The sequence below is a fragment of the Canis aureus genome, chromosome 17 (assembly GCF_053574225.1).
Source record: "Canis aureus isolate CA01 chromosome 17, VMU_Caureus_v.1.0, whole genome shotgun sequence".
Lineage (NCBI taxonomy): Eukaryota > Metazoa > Chordata > Mammalia > Carnivora > Canidae > Canis > Canis aureus.
Window position 1 is genome coordinate 5,219,612 of NC_135627.1, and position 26,139 is coordinate 5,245,750.

Below are 26,139 nucleotides of genomic sequence, written 5' to 3' on the forward strand. Positions count from 1 at the left end.
TGGTGTAGCAAAGAACTGAGGCCCTAGTCCGACAGCTGTCAAGGAACCGAGGACCTTGGATTAACAGCCCTTTAGAAAATGAAACCTGCAAAAACCATATGAGTGAGCTTGGAAGTCAGTCTTTCAGCCTCAGCCTGGTCTTAATATACTGAAGGCCTAACCCACATCTTAACTACAGCCACATGAGTAATGTGTTCAGGTTTAGCAAATAAAAATACAGGACAGCCTGATGAACTGGAAATTCACATAATCAAAGATAACATTTTTCAGTATAAGAATGTCCCATACAAAGTTTGACACACACATACTTATTGTTTATCTGATGTTCAAATTTAATCTGTTTTTTGTCAGGCAGCATTAGACCTGAGCTGTGGTGAACTGGAGGCATAACTAGGCACCATTCAGATTCCTGATCCCTAGATACTGCAAGATAAGAAATATTTGCTATTTGAAGCCATGAAGTTTGGGGGTTATCTGTTACACAGCAAATGTACTAATGCATTATCTTATGATTAGATAAAGGGTCATACAGGCCTGCAAGGTGGACCAAATTGATTGACATGTGTTTTAATTGGTCTCACAAATGGCAACTAATGATTATGCCTTTATTTTACCTATCTTAGTAGGATAGAACACGATTATTACTGTGGGAATGGGAGAGACACATTACTTGCATTTAAGTACTACTGACTGAACACTGTCATGCTATTCACTGTAATATTTCTCAAACCCTTCCCTTCTTTTCTCTTCTTGCTTTTTCTCCTGCCAACCAGATAAAGCAAACCCTATCAATTCACCTGATCCACTGCTGTGGCCTTCTAATGGCTCTCCCTGCCAGGATGCTTCTACTTGCCTAGGGATTCTCTACGATGCCAGGGTCCATCTTCCTAAATACACAGTCATCATACTTGTTTTCCACAACCCAGAGATTGGGCAGGATAATATTTGGACCAGAAGTAATGCATCCTAAAAATATGGCTAGTCTAAACTTTTGTTGGTTTTGTTCTGCCGGGTTGTCTTATTTCCTGGTGTAAGAGTTACCAAATCATTCACCATACACCCATTGCGATAGGAGTTCCATAAAGAATGGCTCCGTTGTTACCTAAGTATGTGAAATGCAGGCTGTCACTCCCGATGTGGTATATTCATGACATGCAGCAGCAAGGGCCAATACAAGCTTTGTGGATATTTATTTAAAAAAATATGCAAATTCACCAGTACAAAAATTTGTTTTCTTAAGATTTTATTTATTTATTTGACAGCAAGAAAGAGAGAGAGAAAGAGGGCACAAAAAGGAGGAGTGGCAGGCAAAGGGAAAGGGAGAAGCAGGCTCTCCACTGAGCAGGGAACCCCATGTGGGGCTCGATCCCAGGACTCTGGGATCATGACCTGAGCGGAAGGCAGATGCTTAACCGACTAAGCCATCCAAGTGCCTCCATCAGTACAAAATTTTGTATGAAAATTAAAGATTGGTTAAAATTAAAAAATAAAATAAAATAAAATAAATAAAATAAAATAAAATAAAATAAATAAAATAAGATAAAATAAAATAAAATAAAATAAAATAAAATAAAATAAAATAGGTTATCAGACCCCTGGAGATTCAGGTCTTTTTCTTTGGAGAGCTCACTAGAGTGATAGTTATTAACTTTATTGGTATTGCAGACTCCATTGAGAAGTTAGTAAGCATGATTCCTGTCCCCAGCAAAACGCAGGGCAGTGCTCCCACAGAAATTTGTAAGCAGTTGAAGGTATTCATAGGACACTTCAACCTATGTGGATTAAGAAGCATAATCTCACTTTATGCTGTGAGATCTGTGATCCTGGGACTCAGCAGGATGTCTGCTCAGCACCTCTGTTTGGAAAGTGCCTTGTCCACTCTCAGTGACTGACCCTGCTTTACACTATGGATTCCAGCTAAAGGAGATTAATTCCCTAGAAATTGGTTTACATTCTTCTTTTTCATAATTCTTCTTTCTTATGTCATTTTTCTTTCTTCTGGGCACTATCACTTTGCAGCCAAAAGACAATAAAGATGTTTGGTGTCCCAGCTGAACATTTGCAATTCTCCTTTGTAATCAAGTTGAATGTTTGTCTTAATGACGTTATATGTTAATCCTTCAAATGGAAAACAAAAACTTTATATAATGTGGAAATAATCGCTTTCTATTTGGGCAGATAAATGTGACAGTGGCTTCTTTTTTCTTGTCTATTGAGTAAAAATACAAAGGCAAAGGATAACACTGTTCAATATAATTTTTATTATCAAATAGTATGGTAGGACTGATTTACTGGTCCAATGGTGGAAACTTTACAGTAAATTTAGTAACCAGAGTTGCATAAATAAAAAGGCACTTTATACCTATTGAAAATAAAAATATTATATTTATTTACAAAGTTATTTTCACTCATTAATTAATGTTTTTTTTTTTTCCCTGTCATTGGTGTTAGCAGGTCCTTATGTTTCATTTTGCAATTAGGCTGGGATGCAAGTTTCAAAGACCTTAATCTTAGTGCCGTAAGCAAAATAGGAATTTATCACCCTCTCAGATTAAGTGGGCATAGGCAATTAGAACTGGAAGGTAGCTTTATGGTGGCAGGGACCTCAGCTGCCCCTGTGGTTGTGCCACACATGATTGCCAGGATGTTCATGTTCAAAGATGCTCTAGTGGTTCCAGCTATTACATCCATCCGCGAAGCAGCTGGAAGAAGATGAAGGCAAAGAAGGCATACTTGTTTCCTTAGGGACACTTCAAATTTCCTGCCTGGTTTCTCATGAGGAAATAACTTAGATCCCATGATATATATCTAGTTACAAGGAAAGACAGGGAATGTGACCCTTTAGATGGAAGAGAATTCACCCAGTTAAAATGTGATGATATCATGCACATATGTGTATGAGAGTAATGATGGTTTATTTTAATGTTTTATCTTAAAGTCAATCTCAGCATAGACTTTTAAAAATATTTTATGACTGAGGAAAAGGAATGCAGCTGAAGCAATGAGCTGCTAAAAGAGATATTCCTGATACGTGTGTGTGTATATATAATTGTGTCTGTGTCTGAATATGTGTGTCTGTGTGTGTGTGTGTCTGTATGGTGTTTGTGTGGGTGTATGTGCATGTATTTGACAATTTTATAAATATTTTGCAGAAGGAAAAGTTTAGAAACACAACCTAGCCAATAAATGATTTGGTAAAATAAAAGTGACACAGTGCACTCAGGAGCTTACCCAGAAATAAAATCTCTCTGGCTGCAAGTGACTAGGCAATGTTTGAACCCAATGCTGAATTGATCATAATGAAATTTAATTCTAAATCAATGTAAAATCAAGATATATTTCCTGTTTTTGAGAAAAATAATCACCAGCCAAATAAGCAGTCCTTTCTAATCTTTGGTTTGATCCTTAGTATGCAGCACATTGAAAATTTGGTCAAAACTCTGCATGTAACTTGTTTAGAAGAATTAAAAGATAACTATGATTTTTAAAGCCTGATGAGGTAGAAAGTTCCATTCTTGTTATCTGCCAATAGGTGAATGAACAGAAGACATGAAGACCCTCTGTGAAAAGTCTCATCCTTACTAAATCATGGCTCTCCTTGTGGCTCACTCATTCTTGGACATCGCAATGTGCATGGGTGGTTGTTTTAAAAGCACTGTTGTGTGTTTGTAGAGCTAGCCCTCTAAGACACACTGCCACCTGTAGGAACTGGGACAGCTTAGAACAATTCTATGTTGGGTGTTGTGTTGTAAAAATCTAGTACCATTTTTAAATTTCTGGGTAGAAGTCCTGCTGGCAGAGGGGATGCTCAATGCCATTCTCAGTAACAGTGTTCCCTTTCTAAATATTTCATGCTGATCTATTCCCATGTAAAAATAATATGTAATTGTTTATGTGTAAAAATAATACAAAGAGATCCCATGTGCCCCTTATTTGCTTCCCCAGTGGTATTATCTTGCCAAGTTAAAACATCGCAACAAGAATATGATGATAATGCTATCTATCCATCCTATTATGTTTCTCTAGGTTTACTTGTGCTCATTGGTGTGTGTGTGCGTGTGTGTGTGTTTATTTGTATACAATTTCATTGTACGTGTGGGTTTGTGTATACACCACCCCAGAAAAAGCACAGAAGCACAGTTCCATCACAGGCCTTTTTATAAGCCAGCCCCACCCCCTTTAATCCATAGCAAGCATTCAAGCAGATCCCTTTGATTCCCTCCTTTATCCGTCTGTACTTTTGTCATCGCTTTGCCCAACTGTACCTTCATTGTCAATCCTTATTTATCTGTGGTCCCAGCTAGACTGTAAATTCCATGTTGACCCTGTATTTCCAGCACCTTCCATATGGCATGAGGCAAAGTAGGTGGTCAATTAGCATTTATTGACTCACTGATGGATTCTGAGGGAAAATGAAAGAAACAAGGTGTGGTGGATGGAGCCTTGCCGAGGAGACAAGTGATTAGCCCTGCAGTGAAATGATTGATTTGTGGAGCTCAGATAACCCTTGTATAAAATAAGGCAGAACAGACCTTGAAGCAGTGCTTGTTCAGGTAATGAGCTGTGTAGAAAGTTGAACTGGTTGGGCTCTCAGGTTGTACCCACCGTGTCAGAAGGGAAGAAGCCTGATGCGGTGGCCATGCCTCTCTCTGGGGGGGCCCTGTTCAGACTTTAACGTGGTGCTAGAATCTAGCCTGAAGAAAAACTGCCTTATCATTGAGCAATAGAAGGGAATTTTGTTAAAATTCATATAGCTGATTTTGTGCATAATTATGGCTCATGTTCTGTCTTTTTTCTCCCCCTTTTGGATAGTTAGAAATTGCAGTGTGGTGTGCTGTGAGGTTGGTCAACTTCCGGCATGTGTTTTTCCCATGATGCTACACTTCTGTGTTCATAGTTTAAAAATAGATGATCTATAGAGTCATATTATGAAACTCTTCAACAGGTGAAGTCCAAACATAAGAGGGTGGAAAACTTAGAGCAACGGGAAAAAAACTGAGTAAGAAGGAATCAATGCCAATAGGGAAAGCAGGTGTTTGGACAGCGGTGTGAACTCCTTTTTATCAGCTGTCTTGGTAGGCATCTATTTGCCAGGATTGGTGTGGTCAAAGTGCCATGTTAACTTATAATGAAGAGCCTTGTATCCTTTTGCACACTAAAAATGTGATTTCTTTAATTTCAAGAGGATAAATAGGGAAATTTTTTATATTTTAAATAAAATATAAACACAAAATATGTATGAGTATTTTGTACCCATGACAAAATCATGAAGTTGCTTAAAATCTATGAGTCATACAAAAAAGAACTTTGCACGGGAAGAGAGTAGAATTATATGGTATCTTCAGCTTGCTTATAGGATGTGTATGTTATCTTGTCTAGGTCACTGGCACTCTCTCTTTTGCTGGATTGCTTTGCAAAAACATTTAACCTTTCTTTGTCTCTTTTGCTACTTTTAGGATTAGAGTTGATAGCATTTGACACTACTTCCGGGAAGTATGAGAGGATAATTCAGAAAGAATCTGAAATACTGATCTTTCAACACTTTAAAGAAAATCCAAATACTATCCATCTCATATTTTTGTAATTCCCTACAGTGAAACTAAATTGCTGATTTCTTTCTTAAATAATACTTCAGAAATTCTTAAATTATTTAGCTTATATTTAAACCTCTCCCTTGTGGAAAAAAATGACAAGAGTTCCAAGATATCATGGGAAAAATAGCTTTGTATTCAGAGACCAAAGGAATTGTTATAATTTTTCTAAATATGTTTCATTTTAGAAAATGTCAGCTCTATGGCATGCCTTCAGATTAATGTTTAAAGTGAATTTTGACATTTAACAGTTGAATTGAAATAAAATGCAGTGAACTACAAAGTATCGAGGGATATGTTAATTAATAACCAAATTCAGTAATGTGGCTAGATGGAGAATAATAAAGAAATTCAACAAATCATTGAGGAAAAGATCAACAACTCAACAGCATGTTGGAAAAAGCACAGGCAGTTCATGAAAGAAAAATAACTGGACAACACCAGAAAATATATTTAATCTCATCATAATCAAAGAAATAGGTAATATAACCAAAATTAAATCACTTTTTTAATCAAGCAGTTGGCAAAAAAAAAAAAAAAGAAAGAAAAAAAAAGCTGGATGACACTAGTTTTCATAAAGGCATGCTGGTAGCATTTCTCTAAAGATAAAATGCTTTCCAACCTGGTAGGTAATCTTTAAGGAATGTCTCCTGTAGAGATACTTCGTGAACTGCACACAAACCTAAGTGCAAGTCTATGAAGTGCAACAGGGTTTGAAGGAGTGAAAGATCAGAAATTACCCAAATGCCCAGCGAAGAGGAAATGATAGATTAGATTATGAAATATACGTATGGCATTAAGATGGGTATTGTATGATCACATTAATCTCTAAGTCAGCATTAACCAAAAAATGAAATTCAACAATAGAATTGTAACACACAATGTGATTCTAGTTATGTATTAAAAATGACTATTGCACAAACATCACCTGAGTGGCCACACAGGTGCATATAAATGTAAATGCATCGAGAAACAGTTGGAATAACTGGTCACCGGAACACCAAACTAGTCACCGCTGTTCCTTCTAGAGAAGGAAGTGGGACATGACATTGGGTCAAGGTAGATGTGGTTGCAAACAGCATGTTTGTCCTTTTTAAAATCACATTACAATCGTATTTATAAAAAAATATATTTTTTTTGTAAAAAATATTTTTAAATGCAAGTGGCATCGTGGACTAATTGTGTTAACAACAACAATAAAAAGAAAGCGGCATTAGTCCAGTTGATGATAGAGTGTATAAAGTTTGCAATAGCAGTAGTGATGATATAAAGCAAAACAAACCAAGCAAATATTTCCCGTCACTCGAACTGGTAAGTTGCCTCCCTTGTGTGAGATCAGGCCTTAGTTGCATCTGAATTTGCTAACTGGTTTATAAACAGAATTGGGGTAGTTACTTCAATTTAGTCAAAGAAACATATGCTTCCCCAATGAGTTTCTAATAGAAACCAGTTAAACGAATTTAATCTTCAAAATGAGGGACGCCTGGATGGCTCAGGGCGTGGTCACAGATCCTGGGATAAAGTCCCGCAAGCGCTCTCTGTAGGGAGCCTACTTCTCCTTCTATTATTCTGATTTGCTCTCTCTCTCTCTCTCTCTCTGTCTCTCATGAGTAAATAAATCAATCTTTTAAAAAATAAAATGTGATGAGAAGCAAATTATTTGTGTATATAAACTAATGATTATAAACCAACATTTAAATTATTTATCTGAAATGACCTCAACAATTATTAAGAAATTGACAACAGAGTTAATGAAAAAAATCAGTAATTCACCACAACTGAAAAAGTCTTTTAAGTTATTATGGAAAATAAGGATTATAAATACATTAAAAGCAATGGTATGTTTCTCACATTTGGGGGGTTCCAATATCATGAATGGAGAAAAAATTTAAACACATTTTCTTTTCAACTTATTTTGCATCTGAATCTGCCAAATGTACTCTTCATTATCAAGTTAAATCTGGCCAGAATTTCATAAGGAATGGTCAGCTATGTTTCTAATTCAATGGAAGGATTTACATTGGTTATTGCTGTAAGGTATCTGTGAGTACCAGTTAGGCATGAAGGGAGGCCTTAAGCCTTGCCCACATGGTTCCAATCTATGGAAAGACCTAGAATAATTTGTATAGTAAAGTGATATAATAGGATGGTACCTATGGACCATTAGGAAATAAATGGAGTATAGAGGCCATAAAAATATGTGGTAGTCTTCATGTTCAGGAACTTGAGTGACCCAGTATGTTTTCTATAAAAACCCAGCAAAGATTCACAGAATGGTTGCTGTGAGTCCACTGAAGCAGGTGTGTGTATAAGTGTAAGTACACAAACGTATATACATTTGTATATGTGTATACGTGTGTAAGCATATATATATATATATATATACACACACACACACACATATACACTTGCATATGTGTAGGTATATGTGTGTGTGTGTGTGTGCCCTTATTGTCTTTTTATGGACTGTTGGGAGACTATACATTTATGCATAGAATATAGTTTAGCTGCTAGACTAAGAACCCTCCGAGGGTGACTAGCCATCCTGATCTGCCAATAATGATTTCTAGGATGTGGGACTTTCCTAAAATCCCTGGTAGACCGGGTAGACACCCTAGCCCTTCCTGGCTTTTTTTTTTTCCTTTGCTACCCACTTAAGGTCATTTTTCCTGCTCTTAAACATTTGGCAGAAGAGCCTTTTGTCATCTCATTATGAGCATCAACTCTGTAATGTTCTTCATTTTGCCCAATACTTCTACATTGAACACCACATGCAAATGGTACAATTATAATAGATATTGTAAAGTCACTTATCACTTTGATTTTCATGATATATTGAAGTCACTTATGTACAATGTCATGATCTTGCCCAAGAATGAGGGAGTAAGCCCAGGGCTATGCCACTCAGTACAGTACCGTCATGTATTTTTGCCCTGATAATATCAGAAATATATGTTAGTCGAGAGCATCAACCCAGTCAGGTAGCCTAAGTGATATAGTTTTATAAACAGTACTTATTCCTATCATAATGTAAAATTTTAGCGTAACTTAAAATTTCTGGTTTGCTGGGGTAAACAGTTGTTTTCTGTGCCTATATCAAATGACTCTTAGAAGTGAATGTATATGGGCACCTGGGTGGCTCAGCTGGCTAAGCATCTGCCTTCGGCTCAGATTGTGATCCCAGGGTCCTGGGATGGAGCCCCACATTCAGCTCCCTGCTTAGCAGGGAGTCTGCTTCTCCCGCCCCCTCTCCCTGCTGCTCCCCCTGCTTGTGCTCTCTCTCTCTATTTCGCTCTCTCTCTCTCTCTCTTTCTGTCAAATAAATAAATACAATCTTAATTTAAAAAAAAAAGAAATGAATGTATTCATCTGGGGAAATAGATCCCATGGAAGGGACTGCTGTTTTGGTTTGATGTACAGAATAAGCATTATCTGAAAAGAAATATGCAGTTTTCACATATTCTTGCTTTATTTGTTATAATAGGCAGAAGCTTGCTCAATCTTATTTATTCCTTAATGTGCTAAGCATGTAAGTAAACAAGGAAATAAATTAATAAATGTGATTTATTGTTAGGTCACATTATTAGTGCATTGAAATAAGCACTATTTTTGTTTCATTTTAAAATTCATTTATAAAATGTAAAGTTAGATCTGACACAGCGAGTACAAAATGAGTTAAGTGCAATGTAACGTTGAACACTGGGGAGCATTAATCTGGGTTTCAGAAGTTAATGATCTAGCTATCGACAAATGATCCCAGAAATGCTTTGCAAAGATACATGTGACCTAGATTTTCATGCCCAGATACTTTGTTGAAATGGAGAGAAAAATAGGAAAGCCCTATGCCTATAAAGCTGTGCCCTGAAATTTCCACTTTGAAGCTGCAATGGTCAAGCTATTTGTCCTCTGGTATATTTATTACTTTTTGTTAAATGATAAGGGATTTATTTGCTCAAGTAACTGTATATCTAGAAACAGTTCAGTCTCTGAGCTCAACTTAATCCAGTGGTTCCTGCCCTATTCTCTGTATTTTGTCATTTTCTCAGCTGTGACCTCTGTATGTGTTGACTCAAGGACGTCTTGTTGCTTTCCCTTAATTCTGGATTCCTTTTTTTTATTCCCTTCGACCTTTTAGCCCTGGTTCTCAACATTGACTTTTACTACCTGACCACATATGCTTCACTGTTGCTTTGTTCCTTTCTCCCAGTCTCTATGGGTATTTGTTTTGCAAACTTCCTTTTGTGGCTTCCTGATGGAAACTTTTAGCATAATGTGGGTTAGAACCCAATTTTCTTGCTCTGATGATCTCTGGGTCTTGACATGAGAGTAGGGTTTTACAGAATTACAGGCTTGGTATTTGGATAGGGACTAAATTATTTCTATCACAAATCTTGAGGCCCTAAGTTCCTCTATTAAATGATCTTCTATAGATTTTGAATACTAGCCATTTATATAATAAGACATTTATAAATATCTCCTCCCATTCCACAGGTTGCCTTTTAGTTTTGCTGACTGCTAAGAAAGGCACTTGATGTGATGAGCACTCGGTGTTGCATGCAACTGATGAATCACTGAATTCTACCGATGAAACTAATAAAAAGAAATGATCATATAGTTTCTGCCTAAATCGTTTTAAAGATAGGGAGCTCAGGGTACTTTCTGTCTGAGAGCTTTCCTGTGAGCACCTTCTTCTTTCACCTTTAAACTGAAAGTTAACTCCCTGAAAATAGCACCTGGAAATTTTAATTTAGTATTAGACAACCACAATCCTGTTTCAACATGAACATCCTTCAATATTGAAAAGCAACTTAGAGATCTTTCACTGTCTGTGCCTTGATTCCATAAACTATTCATAAATATATTTCCTTTCATGGGTCATTCATTATTCTAGTTCCCTTGTTTTTGGATGCTTTTCACTTTGTCAATATAGGGCAAGAATTTAACACAATACTCTTTGTGTGGTGTCATCAGTGAAGAATAAATCTATAGTATTATATCTCATCCTGGTAACATCCTCTTCTCCAAGAACTCCAAAATCAGCTGGCATCTTGGTGTCCATATCATCCTAACATCACATCAAGCTTACATAATTAGCTGCAGATAAATCACACCTCAGGTACTTACACAGCTGGGTTTTAGACTTATGAAAGGACTTTGTATGTATCCTAATTAAATTTCACCATGGTAGATTTTACCAATCTTTCAAGCTAATAATGATCTTCAACTCAGAGGCTATTAGCTCTCTCTTTAGCTGGAAGAATGACACACGGAAACATGAAACATTTTGTTTTACCTTGAATTTCAAATGCTTGAGGAGGCATTGGGAGTGGGATTTTGCAGTGTAAAACCAAAACAAACAGAAACAATGTCTATCTTGCCTGACACACTGATTTAGTGTCCTCAAGTTAAAAAATACAAACCTAGAATAAAAAGTAATACTCAATTTTAATTCATTTAATTCATTAGAAACTATTATCATTTAATAGATAATTAATATCATTTAATATATTTTGCCTAAGATCTGAACCAGATCATCTTTGCAGTCATTTGCCATTGCCCAAAATGATATGCCAGGTTGTTTCACAAAAGTATATTCTAGCAGGAAGCAAATCATCTTACTTAAAAACTTCTCCAGTTCAATATGCACTAGATTAGATTCACTTAAATATTACTGCATATGTGTGTATATATTATATTCATATCATATAGAAGCTGTGCCCTTTACCACTGATTACTACTAAATTACATTTCCCTCTGAAAAGGAGCTCTGTAACTTGCTAAAAGCATCCAGCAAAGCCCAAGTTGTTTAGAGCTAAAATTTTCCCTTACTCCAATCCTGATAGAAGAAAGACTTTCAGAGCCGATAGGGAAGGGTCTTTACAATGTTTCATCACCCACCCTTGCCATCCCTGCAACACCCCAAGGGCAGGCTTTCTGCATAGTCATGTCACTCAGCTGCCACGGTTCCTCTGCAGAGATGGCTGCCCGCGCCTCTGGCCACCACAGGGCATCAAGTGGTGGGAAATAGGTCACTGGCCTCTTCACAGATGGGAGAGCTCCCTGGAGCAGTTTCTCAAGATCAAAAGAGAAAAACCCATCTCAGTAATGCTCTGAGGTTCTTTATAACCATTCCAGTGGTTTTTACCAGAGCATATGAGATTAAATCTAAATCCAAAAAAAAAAAAAAAAAATGTGGGAAGGATGATTTTGAAGTCTCATGAGTATTCATGGTAGCTCTTTTACACACTGGCATTTTCTCCAGACATTAAGCATATGTTAGATGCATCAAGTATTCTGAATTTCCTATCATTAGTGAAACAATTCTGTGCTCCATGAGAGGTGAGATCTTGACTGTCTTATTTGCTGCCATACCCTAGGGGCAGACTAGTAAATGGTCAACAACTGAGTCAAAGGATATGCATGAGTGTATGCATCTAAGTTTATTATACATTTTGCTGATATAAAGGATGCATAGCACAGTTTATATAAACAGAAATATGAAATACTCTTGTAAATTCTTTGTAGCCAATTGATTCTCACAGAATGTTTTTGCTTATTTTTGCAAACTCTTCTCTAAGTAGCCAAACTATGGTTGCAACTGACAAGAGTGTGTAATCCCAGATTGAATGATGGTTGATACTTTTAGTTATTTACATTAACCATGAGAAGAAACTGATAGGGCAAAAAGTATATTAAAACTCCACTTATCTGTCCATCTTATGAATAAAGCAATTTCCTTTCTGGGTGGATATCTTTTGAACCCTGGAAGAATATTTCCTCAACTCTTTTTTTTTTTTTATTTCCTCAACTCTTAAAATGTGACAACTACTTCCATGAAGCACTTTTAAATTTAATTTGATTAAAACATTTTCTTCATCAATTTCTTAGGATTAGACAATCAATACAACAATAAAACAAGCTGGGTTTACATGGTTTACCTATTTCTGTGCTATAAACTTCCATCAGGGCTGGTCTCAAGGTACAATGTGACATCACTGAAGGCAGAGCTGAAAAAAGATTTACTGTAGCACACCACTATGCAGTATGCAGTGTCTCCACCACCCAAACAGACTAGATGTAAACAATCTCAAGCACAGATCACAGTAAAATGCAGTACAGTAAAAAGTGATACATTTTGAGTATATTTTGTCTCTTCCTAATATGATTTATTTAACTGTAAATTTATATAATTTCACTTTTAATAATGTCTGTCCTTGACAACTAGTTTGCAAAATCCTTAGAAATTTAACAATAGGATTTCCCAAGTCAGTATGAACTGGATTCACAAACCATGGAATATCGTTCTTGTGTGATAAGCATATTTTCACACTGAACATACAGTGTCAAATAATGTTGTTAACATTGCCTGTGCCAATAACTTATTTCTCAAATTTCTTAACATATTGATGATATCTGCCTGTATTAAGAGGCCAACAAACGTGTTGATCAGTTGGTAAGATTCCACTTTTTATTTGAAGGCACAAAAGAAAAGTGACTAAGAGGCAGACAAATTGAGTTTAAATCTTGGCTCTGCCACCTACTGGGTGGGCATAACTAAGAAACTGACCCAGGATGCTTCACATTATAACGTGGTGATAATAGTAAGAACCACTTTACAGGTTGTTGTAAGCATTAAATCAGAGGCTGTTTATCCTATATGAGCTTGGCACATGGCAAAAACTTGGGAAAATGTGAATTCTTGTCAATTTTGGATTTGTCCTTCCAAATATTAATTTAGCAGTTGGATTTCTATGTCTGTAATCCAGAGTGGGTCATGTTTGCTTTTCTCAAACCTTGCAAAGGTGTCAGCCAATGACCCAGTAAGGCTGAGGAGCACTCTGTCGCTCAGAGAGTGAGGGGCTCATCCACCAGTGAGTCTTCCCTTGCCCAGTACCCACTGCTGATGCAGAGAAGTTGAATTCTGACCTATCCTCTAATGTAATAGGACTTATTTCACTATTAGGGGATACTAAAACCTAAAAGGATGAACAGAAAAAGAAAGATCTTTCTTGATAAGAATGAATATAGACAAAAGCTTTCTGCCAATACAAGAAGGAAAGGCTAAAAGAGTTCACTGTGTTTTCTGCCAATATGCCACCATTCAGGGAGAGGATGAGCCATCTTTTAAAAAATCGTCAATTTTTTCTGCTTTAAAATAGGAATTGTATGTCTATGAGTGACATAGATGTTTTCCGGGTGCCTATAATCCTCTTCCTTGAGGGGTAGAAGATTGCAGAGTATTTGTGAAATGCCTATAAATGAGAAACTGAAGAGAAACTGAATGTGTCCTCAGTTGAGCAATCTTAGACTTCTAAAGAAATACGCTAATACAGATAAACTAGAAAACTAATTTGGAAAAGAAAAGATTAAGTAAATATAGATTACCATAGGTCAGATGATATGTATTAACTCCTATTGTGTGTTTTTGTTGAGTTGGATATTTTAGGGCTATAAGCCAATAGGTTAATAACAACCAGAAAGTGTTTGCTTGATTGAATTGTACAGAATTGAAGTGTAATTTTTCAGAACCTTTAGACATATTAGGGAAGTGACATCAGCAATAAGAATTTTTAAAATTTCTGTCCGTGACAACTAAGAGGTAAAAGGACAGGTCTTGTGATGCAGGCTGCGTCATATTGCTTACCGGAGGTGGCATACTTAGTGTAAGTCAAATGACTGACAAATGGGAGTAGTGGCTATAGAGATCACAGTCCCTCACTCCACTGACAATTTTTTGGTTGCAGTGTTAGAAACTTCTACTAAGCCTTTTCTACGACTTTGCCCATCTCCATCTTGTAATGTGGATGGCTCCCCTCCAGCTCATCAGTGTAACTTCTCTTTACTATCCAATACCCAGTGTAAGTCTTTTTTTCTCACAGGATGCTTTTCAGGGTCATGTGAGGCTAATGGTGTGAGCTTCTGATGGAAAAATCTGACTTCAAATTCCTTCCTGGCTCTTCCTCTGTCACCATGTCGCCTTGACAGGTTAATTCTCCTGCTCTCTGTTCTACAAAGTAAGAATGAGAACATCTCCCTCACAGGACCATGTGTTATTCAAATTGTCGGAACATGTCAAGTGCTCCACACTTTGCCTGTGTGAGCTTGGCATTTAATGATTATTACTCATCTTACTCTTGCCAAGCTCCTATGTGGTTACGGTTTAGATAAGCACATTTAATGCTTCTGGACTAAACATCTGTCATTTGCAGATAGTACTGGATGCACTGGGCATAGAGACAGTGGTTTGTGCAAGATGGAGCCCTTGCCATCATAAAGTTTATATTCTGCTGGGAGATACATACAGTAAACAAGTGAAGACATGAATACACAATAAGATGGTGCATGAGAGAAGCTATGAAGAATACAGAGACAATGTGGGGCATTGAGAGGGAAGGCTCCTCTGGAGACATGTCATTTGAATAGAATACTGGATGACATTTGAAGGTCCTGAAGAGGCAATGATGAGGAGTGAGGATTGCATGCACAAAGGTACCCAGTCAAGAATGCGCTGATATGCTCAGAAAGATGCACAAAGCCCTGGGTGGCTGGAGAGAAATAATCCCGATAGTGACTAATTTGGTTATAGAAATTGGCAGGAGCCATGCTAAGGAGGAAGTGTTCCATAAGTCGTTTTATAAACCATGCTGTGGAATTCATATGTTAGAATGATACAATCTGATTGCAGCATGCAAACAAGCATCAGAGATGTTGGGAACACAAACTCTGAGTTGCAAAGGGGTAGGATGAGGCGGCTTCCCCCACCCCAGTGTGGAATGTAGGAACCCCACAAAGGGACTAACTTGTGTCTGTTTGCTGTTGTGGGTGGTCTCCTGCAGAGAGGATGGGAACATCTGCAAGCCAGTCCCAAGTGGGTCTGCATCTGGAGAAGCTCTAGCTATCAATCACTTGGTGTCTCTCTTGGTTTATGGGCCAATGAATTTAGGAAGAACCTGCTGGGTGTCTACATTGTTGCTAAAAAGATGTGCTTCACTGCTCCAAAAACAAAGTGGTCACTTGATAAATGGAGGTAATAATTTGGAAAGCATCTGAGACAGAAAAAAGCAGCGGAGAAGGGAATGGTACAACAAGAAAGTAGAAGACATCATTTCAAAGTCTTAGCAAATATGAATGGGTTCAAACAGGCCTTTAAAAATTCTATGTAGTGGCTCTGAAAAGCCATACAATAGTAGAATTAAGAGATTTCAAGGAAATGAAAACCAACACGTTCTAAACACCATTCTTGAAGAGACTTTCACAATCTCATTTTTCTCTCAAAATCCAACCATGTAACTCCCAATTAAACTTGACAGGAAAAAGTCCCTCTTGGTAGCGGACCACAGATAAGTCAACGTAGCCTCCCAACACACTTTAGCTTATATTGTGTTAACATTCTGCCTTCTTTGGCTTTTCCATAATTAAATTCCAGGGCTCTCCTACCTGCAAGTCACTGATCTGTTTTATTTATTTATTTTTTTCGTTTTGCATTTTAAATTATTTTATTTTTTATTTATTTATTTTTAATAATACATTTTTTATTGGTGTTCAATTAGCCAACATACAGAATAACACCCAGTGCTCATCCAGTCAAGTGCCCCCCTCAGTGCCTGTCACCCATTCACCCCCACCCCCCGCCCTCCTCCCCTTCCACCACCCCTAGTTCGTTTCCCAGAGTTAGGAGTCTTCATGTTCTGTCTCCCTTTCTGATATTTCCTACCTATTTCTCTCCCTTCCCTTCTATTCCCTTTCACTATTATTTATATTCCCCAAATGAATGAGAACATATAATGTTTGTCCTTCTCCGATTGACTCATTTCACTCAGCATCACTGATCTCTTTGAAGCAGAATACTGTAACCTCTTCTGATGCAGCGGATCCCCAGGCCACCGCCCATTGGCTGTGGCTGCCAGTAGGTACTCACCTCGTCGCTGGCGACACTTAGTCTGCATTGGGGCCGGCTGCATGTCCCATCCGCCTGTCTGCGGAGCACAATTTGCTCTTCCACTTTTACCAGATTTGTGTCTTTTTAATTGAGATAAGACAAGCCCTGTGTCTTACATTACTTTCTAATTCCATGACTTCTTCTTTTTTTTTTTTTTTTTTTGATCAGCCAGAAATAGAACTTTCTAGGACTTCCTGGGTTTACTGCTTTCTGAACATGCTCCTTCCAATGAGGTCGAAATGGAGGCATTCATTGGAGAACAAATTCAGCTGGATGATGGGCCCAGACTAATGAATGGCAGCATTTTGCATGTTTCTCTCCTCCGGAAACTGTAGTCCAAGATGTTATTGAAAATAAACATGGGTAGCATTCCAATCTCATGTCTCCCACATCGAATGTCACTACTGTCCACAGTGCCCTTGCAGTTACAGGGGAGAGAAGATATGAACATCCTCCTCCTTCTGACATTCTCTTATCCTGCTCTCTTGTTTGTTTTTGTTATTAAAATATTTGAAAAATCTTGGAGATCCTGTGTGGCTCAGTCAGTTAAGCGTCTGTCTTCAGCTCAGGTCATGATCTCAGGGTCCTGGGATCAAGCCCCGCATTTGACTTCCTGCTCTGTGGGGAATCTGCTTCTCCCTCTTCCCCCCCCCCCCACTCATGTTCTCCCTCTCTCAATCTCAAATGAATACATAAAATCTTTTTAAAAAATAAAGTATTTGAAAATTCCCGTTACTGTTGCCGAGGGTCATATTTTGAACTCTTTTTTTCTGATATGAATACACAAATACCTTTTTGTTTGGTTAACATCAGAAAATAGTTTTTAGCTAATTTCAATGATGTACATATACTTTCTCTGTGGTATTTTCTCTTGGTAATATGTCCTTAAATAAATAGATGATTTCTTTTTCCGATGTAGAAACAGCATTACACGTGACTCAAATTTAGATTCCTAGTGGTAGTAAAGAATTGGTCTCATCCTTACTTCTGAACCCTGGCTGCACAGTCGAATTAACTTGGGAGCTTGGAAGAGAATGCCAGCACCGCAGCTAACCCCCAGAGAATCTGTTATAGTTGTTCTGATTAGGAGACAAAGCATTATTCTATTTTGAAACTCCTCCAAGGGATACTAGTTAGCATCTGGAGTTGAGAACCAGTAATTTATAACTGCCAGAATGCCCCTTACTGCAGGTGCATACTTATAAAGTGATCACCTGATACACATGTAGTGGGTCCATAGGAAAATCAAGTGTTATAATTAAATTAACAAATATAATTTACAAACCAAAACTTTTATGAAACAAAAACTTTTAGAAGCTCAAGACAACATGACTTATTAACAATATGTTTTTTTATTTATTTTATTTTTTTAAGATTTTATTTATTTATTCACAGGAGACACACAGAGAGAGGCAGAGACACAGGCAGAGGGAGAAGCAGGTTCCCTGAGGGGAGCCCAATGCGGGACTAGATCCCAGGACCCCAGGATCACAACCTGAGCTGAAGGCAGATGCTCAACCACTCAGCTACCCAGGCATCCCAACAATATGTTTTTTTGTTTTGTTTTGTTTTGTTTTGTTTTGTTTATTTTATTTTATTTTATTTTTGTTTTGTTTTGTTTTAAAGATAGATCCTAAGAGGGAGGGAAGGAGAGGACAAAAGGACAGAAAAGGAAGGGAGAGCAGGAAGATACTTGGGATACAGTGAGAGTGTCGTGCATCCCTGGCTTAATAAAAATGACCGTTTCAGCCATATCCTTATATCTGTATTCAAAACTTAAATTGTTTGCCTCTTTTGAATCTAAAAGTGAAAGCAAACGTTTGTACATGACAAGTATGTATAAGTACATACGAAGGAGTCACTACCCTTCAGGATGTGTCAGGCTCCTGAGGGGCTCAGCCAGCGAAGTGTCTGCCTTCAGCTCAGGTCATGATCCCAGGGTTCTGGGATCAAGTCCCTCATTGGGCTCCCTGCTCAGCAGATAGTCTGCTTCTCCCTCTCCCCCTGCCTCTTCTCCCCTTGTGTGCAGGCATTCTCTCTCACTTGCTCACTCGCTCACTCACTAGCTCTCAAATAACTAAATAAAATCTTTCAAGAAAGAGCATTAATCAGAATAGACTCCATCCCTAGCATTCTCCTGTGCAGTTTTACTTGTCTCAGTTGGAAAGACCTTTTGGGATGTGATTTTTTTTTCAGATAATATATTTTTTTTATTCCTCTATATTTATTCCCCAGTGAGAAGATGAGTTTCCCAACAAACTGTATTTAATCTAGATTTCCTTGCCATAAATCATCACAAAACAGAAATGTAAGCTTGTAACTGAAAATACAATTATCTTCCTATCATATCTTTGTCAATAAAATCCCAGAAGATAAATTTTGCTTTGATAGCAATCTGGGTTATTTTCTGTCATTTTGTACAGGTGATATTAAATAATAGTAGTGCTCTTACTCTGAATAGACTGCAGGCTAAGGAGAAGGATACAAATTCTGGAATCAGGAAATTTTTCTGGAGTAAGATGCTCCAACTCATGACATGTCACTGCCATTTTAAAGATACACATTTTGCTTTAAAAATATGTTTGCACATTCATGTAAACAAGGTACACACCTGTGTTTTCTATTTCTCATCTTAGATCAGCCTTCCAGAATTTTATTTTTAATCTTTGTATTAGTTGCAATGTCTCCATCCACATTCCTTCATGGGAGCACCATTCACTTACAAATCATTTTTGCATTCTGTGTAGCAAAGTCTATCCATCACCCCGTACATTCAAAGTTTCCGTTTGTCAAAATGTCCCACTGAACTCTAGCAGAACAATTCTTGTCCATTAGAACGTTCTGCAAAGATGAAAATGTTTATGTCTCTGCCGTCCAACATGACCACACAGCACAGGAACTAGAAATGTGGCTAGTGCAACTGAAAAACCACCACCAACAACAACTATATTTTAAATTTTATTTAATTGTAATTAATTTAAATTTAAAATGCTGTATGTGGCTACCAAAGTGGATGATTAACATACAGAAAAAAATTAGAAAAGTTAGACTTTATTAAGTTTCACTGTTAGCTTTTCCTTAGGCTACAGAGGATTTTGAATGTTTTGAATGGGTAAGTTTTGTGAGAATTTAAGCTTCTGAATAGATTACTTTCAGTGGTTGTCCATAATACCTGAGAGTAGGCCATAATCAGTTGGATAACTAAACTCTCAAGATCTCAGCAGGAAATGATAGGTTGTAGCCTGAATGCTAAGTGTGACATTCTTGGAAGAGTGAGCACCTGGGTATTGTACAGTAAAAGTTCTGCATAGAATTTCTTTCCAGATTCTGCAGAATACTTGGGTCTTTCTTCCTTTTAATGCATGTTCTTTTGTTTTGTGACAATCGCCTTCCCCTTCCCTTGTGAAGAGCCATATTCTTCTGCTTTCTTGCTCTCTTTTTACCTTTAACTTTCTAAATAATTTTCCTCACCCATTCATTGTTTCAGCAAAGTGGTGGGAATATTAATAATAATGTTAAGATACTTGGCAGGGTACCTTTTCATCTGAGATGCTTAAGGTTCTCCTGTCAATGCGAGTATCCTCCGTGATGCTTGATAATGGCTAGCGATTTCTCCATCCTTCCCCACCTCCTCACTGAGCCAGTCTTGTGTTAGACTTGAGCAAAATGTCCAGGTGTGACCTCTTCAGATGCTGCATAATAATACACTGATTGATATTCAGCACATTTCTGTTTTGGAAGTCAGCCAGAATGAGCCCAGGGAGGGACTTTGTTATCTGTTTCCTCCTCTGTGATTTCAAAATCCCTCAGTTATTTGAGATCCCTGTACTTCCTCTATTCTGATCTCATTCCATCATCGTTACCTTTTGTTTGCTACATTGAATTTAGTAAATTCCTTTCAGTCAAAATAACAAATATCCCCATGTCTCCCTGGAGAAGTAGAGAGTTCTTTCAAGTACGTGCGATTTAATGGACACATATCTATGGTCTTGGCGAATGATATTCTTTTCTTTCCTACTATATGAGGCAGCTCTTTTGTTCCTGCCTTAATATTAAACATCTTTTCACCAAGGATTTTTATTTTTATTTATTTTTTTTTTTTTTTCACCAAGGATTTTTAAAAGTTGCTTTTATATTATAATTTATTTAAAAATAATCAAATGGTATTGTCTTTTCCTCAATTGCTTTGATTGCTTATGCAAATCAAATTCATTCTGGGGTATACGTATCATGAAGAACACTGACTATCCATGTCTGTCAAGATAATGCAAGTCAACAGATTATGTCTGCCACCATCTTCTCAAGAGCTTTATTTCAATGGATAACATTAGATAAAAGTGTAAGATAAATGGACTGCTCATTCTTAACTCTTAAAAATTTCCCCTGTCAATATCAAGGAAGAAAAAGGGGTCATATGCTTAGGAGTGACTTCCATAATATTTTGCCATTATGTGTCTCAACCAGTAGATTACGGGTGGCATTAATCTGGATTCACTATAGCACTTCCAACTGTTTCCTTTTCCTCCTTCACGTTAATCCAAGGAGATAAAAAGGCCAAACTAATTAAAAATTAAATTGGATGCGAAGAATTTATTTCCTGGCTAAGAAATGTTCGGTTGCAACTCTGAGTAAATTTTTACAGATGAGAAGTAAATCCTTATGAATAGGTCTCATAATGGGAAAACTAGAATTCTCCAATAAAAAGGACTCCGGTGGAAATTGTCATAAATGTGTGCAATGACTGTACTAGAAATGTACTTTGTCATCCAGAAAATTACCATTTAATTAGTTGTTTATCATGATTTGGGGAAATACTTTTGAAAGATGAGATGCTCTCCTTTTTTCTTTCCTACATCCTAACATAAGTATGATGTTTGGTAATTTATCGTAAAGAATAATCTCCAAAGTAGTGTTTTCTCCCAGAGCAAATGTAAACCATAATTTTCTTATGTTTAAATAGCCTTTAGTTTTCATATTTTTAGTGTCAAAAGACTCCAGCAAAACCATCTGAATAGAGAAATGTTTTTTTAACAGATTTTACAATCTTCAACAGATACTCATGAGACATCAAAATATGTAAATATGGTTGAACCGTCTTTTTGAAAGATATACCTTTACCTCATGAGAATTCTGTGTGACATCTCGCCCTGCTCTGAAAAACAAAACAGGTATTAAAAAAAAAAAAAAAAAAAAACTTGATCTCTGAAAGAAATAAAAAAATTCTACATCCTCTAACAGGATTTCAAGCATTAGTATTTGATATTCAAGCAGGATTATAACTCTCCCAGTTTTGCTTCTTTTAAAAAATAGTTTGTTAAATATCATAAACCAGAATTTACTGTATACTGTACAAAAAAAAAAAAAAAGTAGCCCTCTGATAGGGACTGAAGATAAGCCAGGGGAAGCTGGATCTCAAAAAGTGAAGACAATGATTTTTATCTTTGTTTTTGTATAAGGACTTCTTATACCTGAAAATCTGCGAGAAAAATATCCCATACTATTTGAAGCATGTCTTCACATGAATTTTTTAAAATGCACAGATGCAGAGTGTGCAAATGCTGAGGGTTTCAGAGCAGTAAGATGATGTTGGAGCAGAATGAGATACAAGACCGTGGTGGAGGGATGGACATTCTCAGGAGCAGCAGGAGGGAGGAGATGCCAGCCTGAGGGGAAGGTGATGGCTTCTGTTTCATATGAGCTGAGTTGAGTGTGAGGTGATACTTGTTTTTTGTTTGTTTGTTTGTTTGTTTTTTGTTTGTTTTTTTATGGTTCTGACAGCAAGATGTCAACAGTTCATTTTATTGTAATGCATTTCCTAGGGTCTTATTCAAGTACATGGGACAACAACATTCTTAACAGTTTATTTTTTTTCATATAAGATTGCTGTATTTAAAAATTTTTGTATTAATTTTTCTTTTTCTAATTTATTTTTTATTGGGTGTTCAATTTGCCAACATATAGAATAACACCCAGTGCCCATTCCATCAAGTACCCCCCTCAGTGCCTGTCACCCAGTCACCCCCACCCAGCTATTGCACTGCTGGGGATTTACCCCAAAGATACAGATGCAGCGAAACGCCGGAACACCTGCACCTCGATGTTTATAGCAGCAATGTCCACGATACTTGTTCCTCCAGAAGGAAATGCCAGAGCTCCATTCAGGATGTGGAGTCAAGCCTCAGGAGAAAAGGAGCAGTGGTGTAGACATTTGGTTTTAGGAACCAGCCACACTTAAACAAGAGAAATCCAGGTTGGAGGAGGGACTTAATTCAAGTTGAATGTCCAAGAAAGAATTCCTTTATTTTAAAATGTTGAGGGGTGCCTGGGTGGCTCAGTGGTTGAGCGTTTGCCTTTGGCGCAGATCATGATCCCAGGGTCCTGGGACTGAGTCCCACATCAGGCTCCCTGCATGGAGCCTGCTTCTCCTTCTGCCTGTGTCTCTGCCTCTCTCTGTGTGTCTCTCATGAATAAATAAATAAAATCCTTAAAAATAAAAATAAAATGTTTGAGAAGGGATTATTTTGGGAAAAATTGAAAATATGACTTTTGTCTGCATGGTTGTTAGGCAAACAGAATGTTTTTTCTATTTGATATGATTTCAGTCTCTTTCTGAAAACGTTTCTAGGAGAAAAGATGTGAAGAAGAAAATCAGCGAAATGAGTAGATCAGTGTGTAAAATGACTAAAATGATCCTCTTTGGATTTATTTTGCAGGAAGGATATATTCCTAGAGAAAATTATTATTAAACAATACTGATTTGAAAGCCAGTTATTCCTCGGTGAGCAAAGATTGAATATATCTTTCTTTGACTTTCTACAATAGCTTATATTTGGAAATATAATTATATTTATAATATAATTCAGTAATTGGTTTCCCATCTACTACCCAAGTACTGTCTTTAGTATTTTCATTATAAGAACAGTATGAGGCACAGGGAGATGTTACTTTTCCTCCCTGAGGACTTTGGGTCAGCTGTGCAAACAGGACCATTCAGATTCAAGGAAGGGAGAAATGAGAAACAAGCTTCAAAAGATATACAAGAACTAGATCAGGCAAGCTTCCCAAACACTGGCAGCGTTTAATCATTGACAAGGAGAATCTATGTCAGAGGAAAGAACACACCCACCCATGAAGAAAAGCAAATTAGTCATAGTAAGGCTAAAATTTATTTCACATTTTTTTTGTCTTTCAGACGAAAAATGAGTCTATTCTGGTAAGATGTGAGGTCATTATCATAAAGCTTGTGCAGCACTTAAATAAATAAATTGTGGATTTGGCATCGATACATACCTCTTGAGAGCGACAGTCCACACTCTATAGATGGTGTGTTTCTTTGAATATATGGTCATCAGAAAATTACAAGAAGCATCTTTTCCCAAGCAAGATCACTATAGCAATTGGTATTTATTTTATCAACATCACAGCATTGTTCTGGCTCAACTTTTTGCCATGTCATTATCTAGAGTCAATACGAACGATGGAGTAATTTATTGCAGGATTTGAAATGGCATCCTGTTGAGGGAAAATTCTATTGCAAATCCTGACACAGAATGATGACACAGACTGTTGTGAAGTCCTCGATATGCCTTTTATTGATGAGTTCAGTACATGGGGCAGCTTTCTTGTAGTCCACAAGGCTAGCCTGATTTCTGTGACTTCAGAAGCTTTTGGCACTGCTCTGTCCAGTATTTTTCCTCAGTGATTGGAATAGTGAGGGAGAGGAGCAGAGAGGATAAATGAGAAGTACCTTCAACCGCACAGCTTTTCTTTGGCAGAATTGAATGACTCACAGAACCCATAGTGTGGGAATCGAATGGAGATATCACATCTCTTTCTCTCCTTCCAGCTGCCTTCCGGATCCTCAGCAGAGAATACCCTTCAGCTTACTGATCCCTGACGGTCAGCCCTGTTTATACGTACAGCACTGGCTGTTCATCTCATGCTATAGGAAAAAGAAATAAAAATTCAGCTTTATAAGAAATAAAGAGAGTGAAAGGGAAGGTAGCATTTAACATCTGAAGGCCTTTCTCTAGCTCTATCAATACAGATGTGTGCATTCATTTAGTTTCATTTCTTTAAAAAATATTTAATGAGTGTCTAGCGTGTTCTAAGCATTATGTTTGATGCCAGGCAATAAATGAAGACAGATAGTGGTCCTAGACTTATACCTAAGTCATATAGGGTCAGGATTTGGATGAGGAAATGTGGTCATCAAGTACAGGAAGACATACCAGCACACATTGTCACAAGGGCCCTGCAGGAAACCAGCCGGGCTGTGACCAGGACCGATAGGAGTGAGGAGTGGGGCTGGGCTGAAGCTAGTCAAGTGGTCTAGGGGAGTCTCTCTAAGGAAATGGAGTTTAAGCAGAGATCTGAAGAGGGAGAAAGGAGAGGTGGAGGGTAAGGCAGGTGGCATTCCAGCACAAAAAACACAGAAAATGCAGAAAGAGCTTAGCTTGCTTGAAGAGACAGAGCCAAGTGGCAGACTCAAGGGAGGGAACCAAGAGCATGGCACAGTGCGACACAGTGGTCAGATCACAGCGCGGTCTTGGAGGTGAGACCTCAGCAGCAATTGCTAGGGCGGTGAGAAGGGAGAGGTCAGCAAAGGCTTGAAAGCAGGGAGTGATGAGGTTTGGGTCAGGTGCCTTGGCCGCTGTGTGAGGATGGATTGCCCTGGGGCCAGCACATAAGTGGTGGCCGAGGGGAGGGTGGCTTGCTTGAGGCTGGCAGTGGTGATGGAGTGAAGGGACAGCTTGGAGGGATTCCAGATGCTCCTTGCAGGTGTGATTGATGGCAGGTGAGATTATCAGTCTGTTTGCTAACAGAGCCGAAGCTGGAATATGGCTGAGAGTGGTCTGTCCAACACATTCAATTTATTTAGGAGATGATTCAGGGAGTCTCTATAACATGCTCACCTCTCACATCTAGAGAGTGACAGAGTCTATAAACCAAGTCTTCTTGCTGTGGTCTTTTTCCAACAACGCCACTCTGCAAAATGGACCTTCAGGTAAACAGAGACACCAATCACATGCACGTGGCCATAACTTTGAATCATCTATGAGTTCTGCGTTAATCAATTAATTAAAATAAATGTAAATGAATTCAAAACATATCATTCATAGCTTGTTCAAATATTATGAAAGAAAAGGAACGTGTCACTGGCAAAAACAAAAAAACCCCACAAAACCACGATGCCACTGTATTCTGTAGAATAAGTAGAAGAGAGGTCATAGTACCAAACACATCTCACCATTGGTCTATGTTTCCTTTCCGGTCCATCTGGCCGTCAGAGGCTGACAGCTCCTGCCGCGTGCTCCCCTGGAGCAGGGCAGGGAGGAGGGAGACCGAAGGACGTTCCCAGCAAGGGTCCTTCTCGTCCTCTGCAGCTTCCAAGGCGGACACAGTGAGGACAGTGGGCTGCAGGCTGGAGTGCGCAGAGGAGGCAGGGCAGAGGAAGGCCAGCTCCTCACTCAGAGCCGGCAAGTCTTTGATCGAGAGGATTATTCACTGGTCCTACCAGACCCTCTTTGAAGATGTGTTTATCTACTTTTCTGAGCTGGGAGTGTCAGCCAGGAAATGGACTCTCAAGGCCAATTTGAACTAATTTTA

The 26,139-nt window shown here is 38.0% G+C and overlaps 1 protein-coding gene and 2 long non-coding RNA genes across 4 annotated transcripts in view; 2 read left to right on the forward strand and 1 right to left on the reverse strand.

The window, feature by feature from the left end:
• Positions 1–17,038, forward strand: part of LOC144287728 (uncharacterized) — a 38,566-nt gene extending 21,528 nt beyond the window's left edge. Inside the window, exon 4 of the long non-coding RNA XR_013355481.1 lies at positions 16,699–17,038. This is a non-coding gene — a long non-coding RNA (uncharacterized LOC144287728). The remainder of the gene's footprint in view (positions 1–16,698) is intronic.
• NALF1 (NALCN channel auxiliary factor 1) overlaps positions 1–26,139 on the forward strand; it is a 624,195-nt gene that overhangs the window by 533,195 nt on the left and 64,861 nt on the right. The window lies entirely within an intron of this gene.
• Positions 23,678–26,047, reverse strand: LOC144287420 (uncharacterized). Its single transcript, XR_013355226.1, has 3 exons — positions 25,781–26,047; positions 25,446–25,531; positions 23,678–24,472 (listed from the first exon to the last, which is right to left on the reverse strand). It is a non-coding gene; the product is annotated as an uncharacterized LOC144287420 (long non-coding RNA).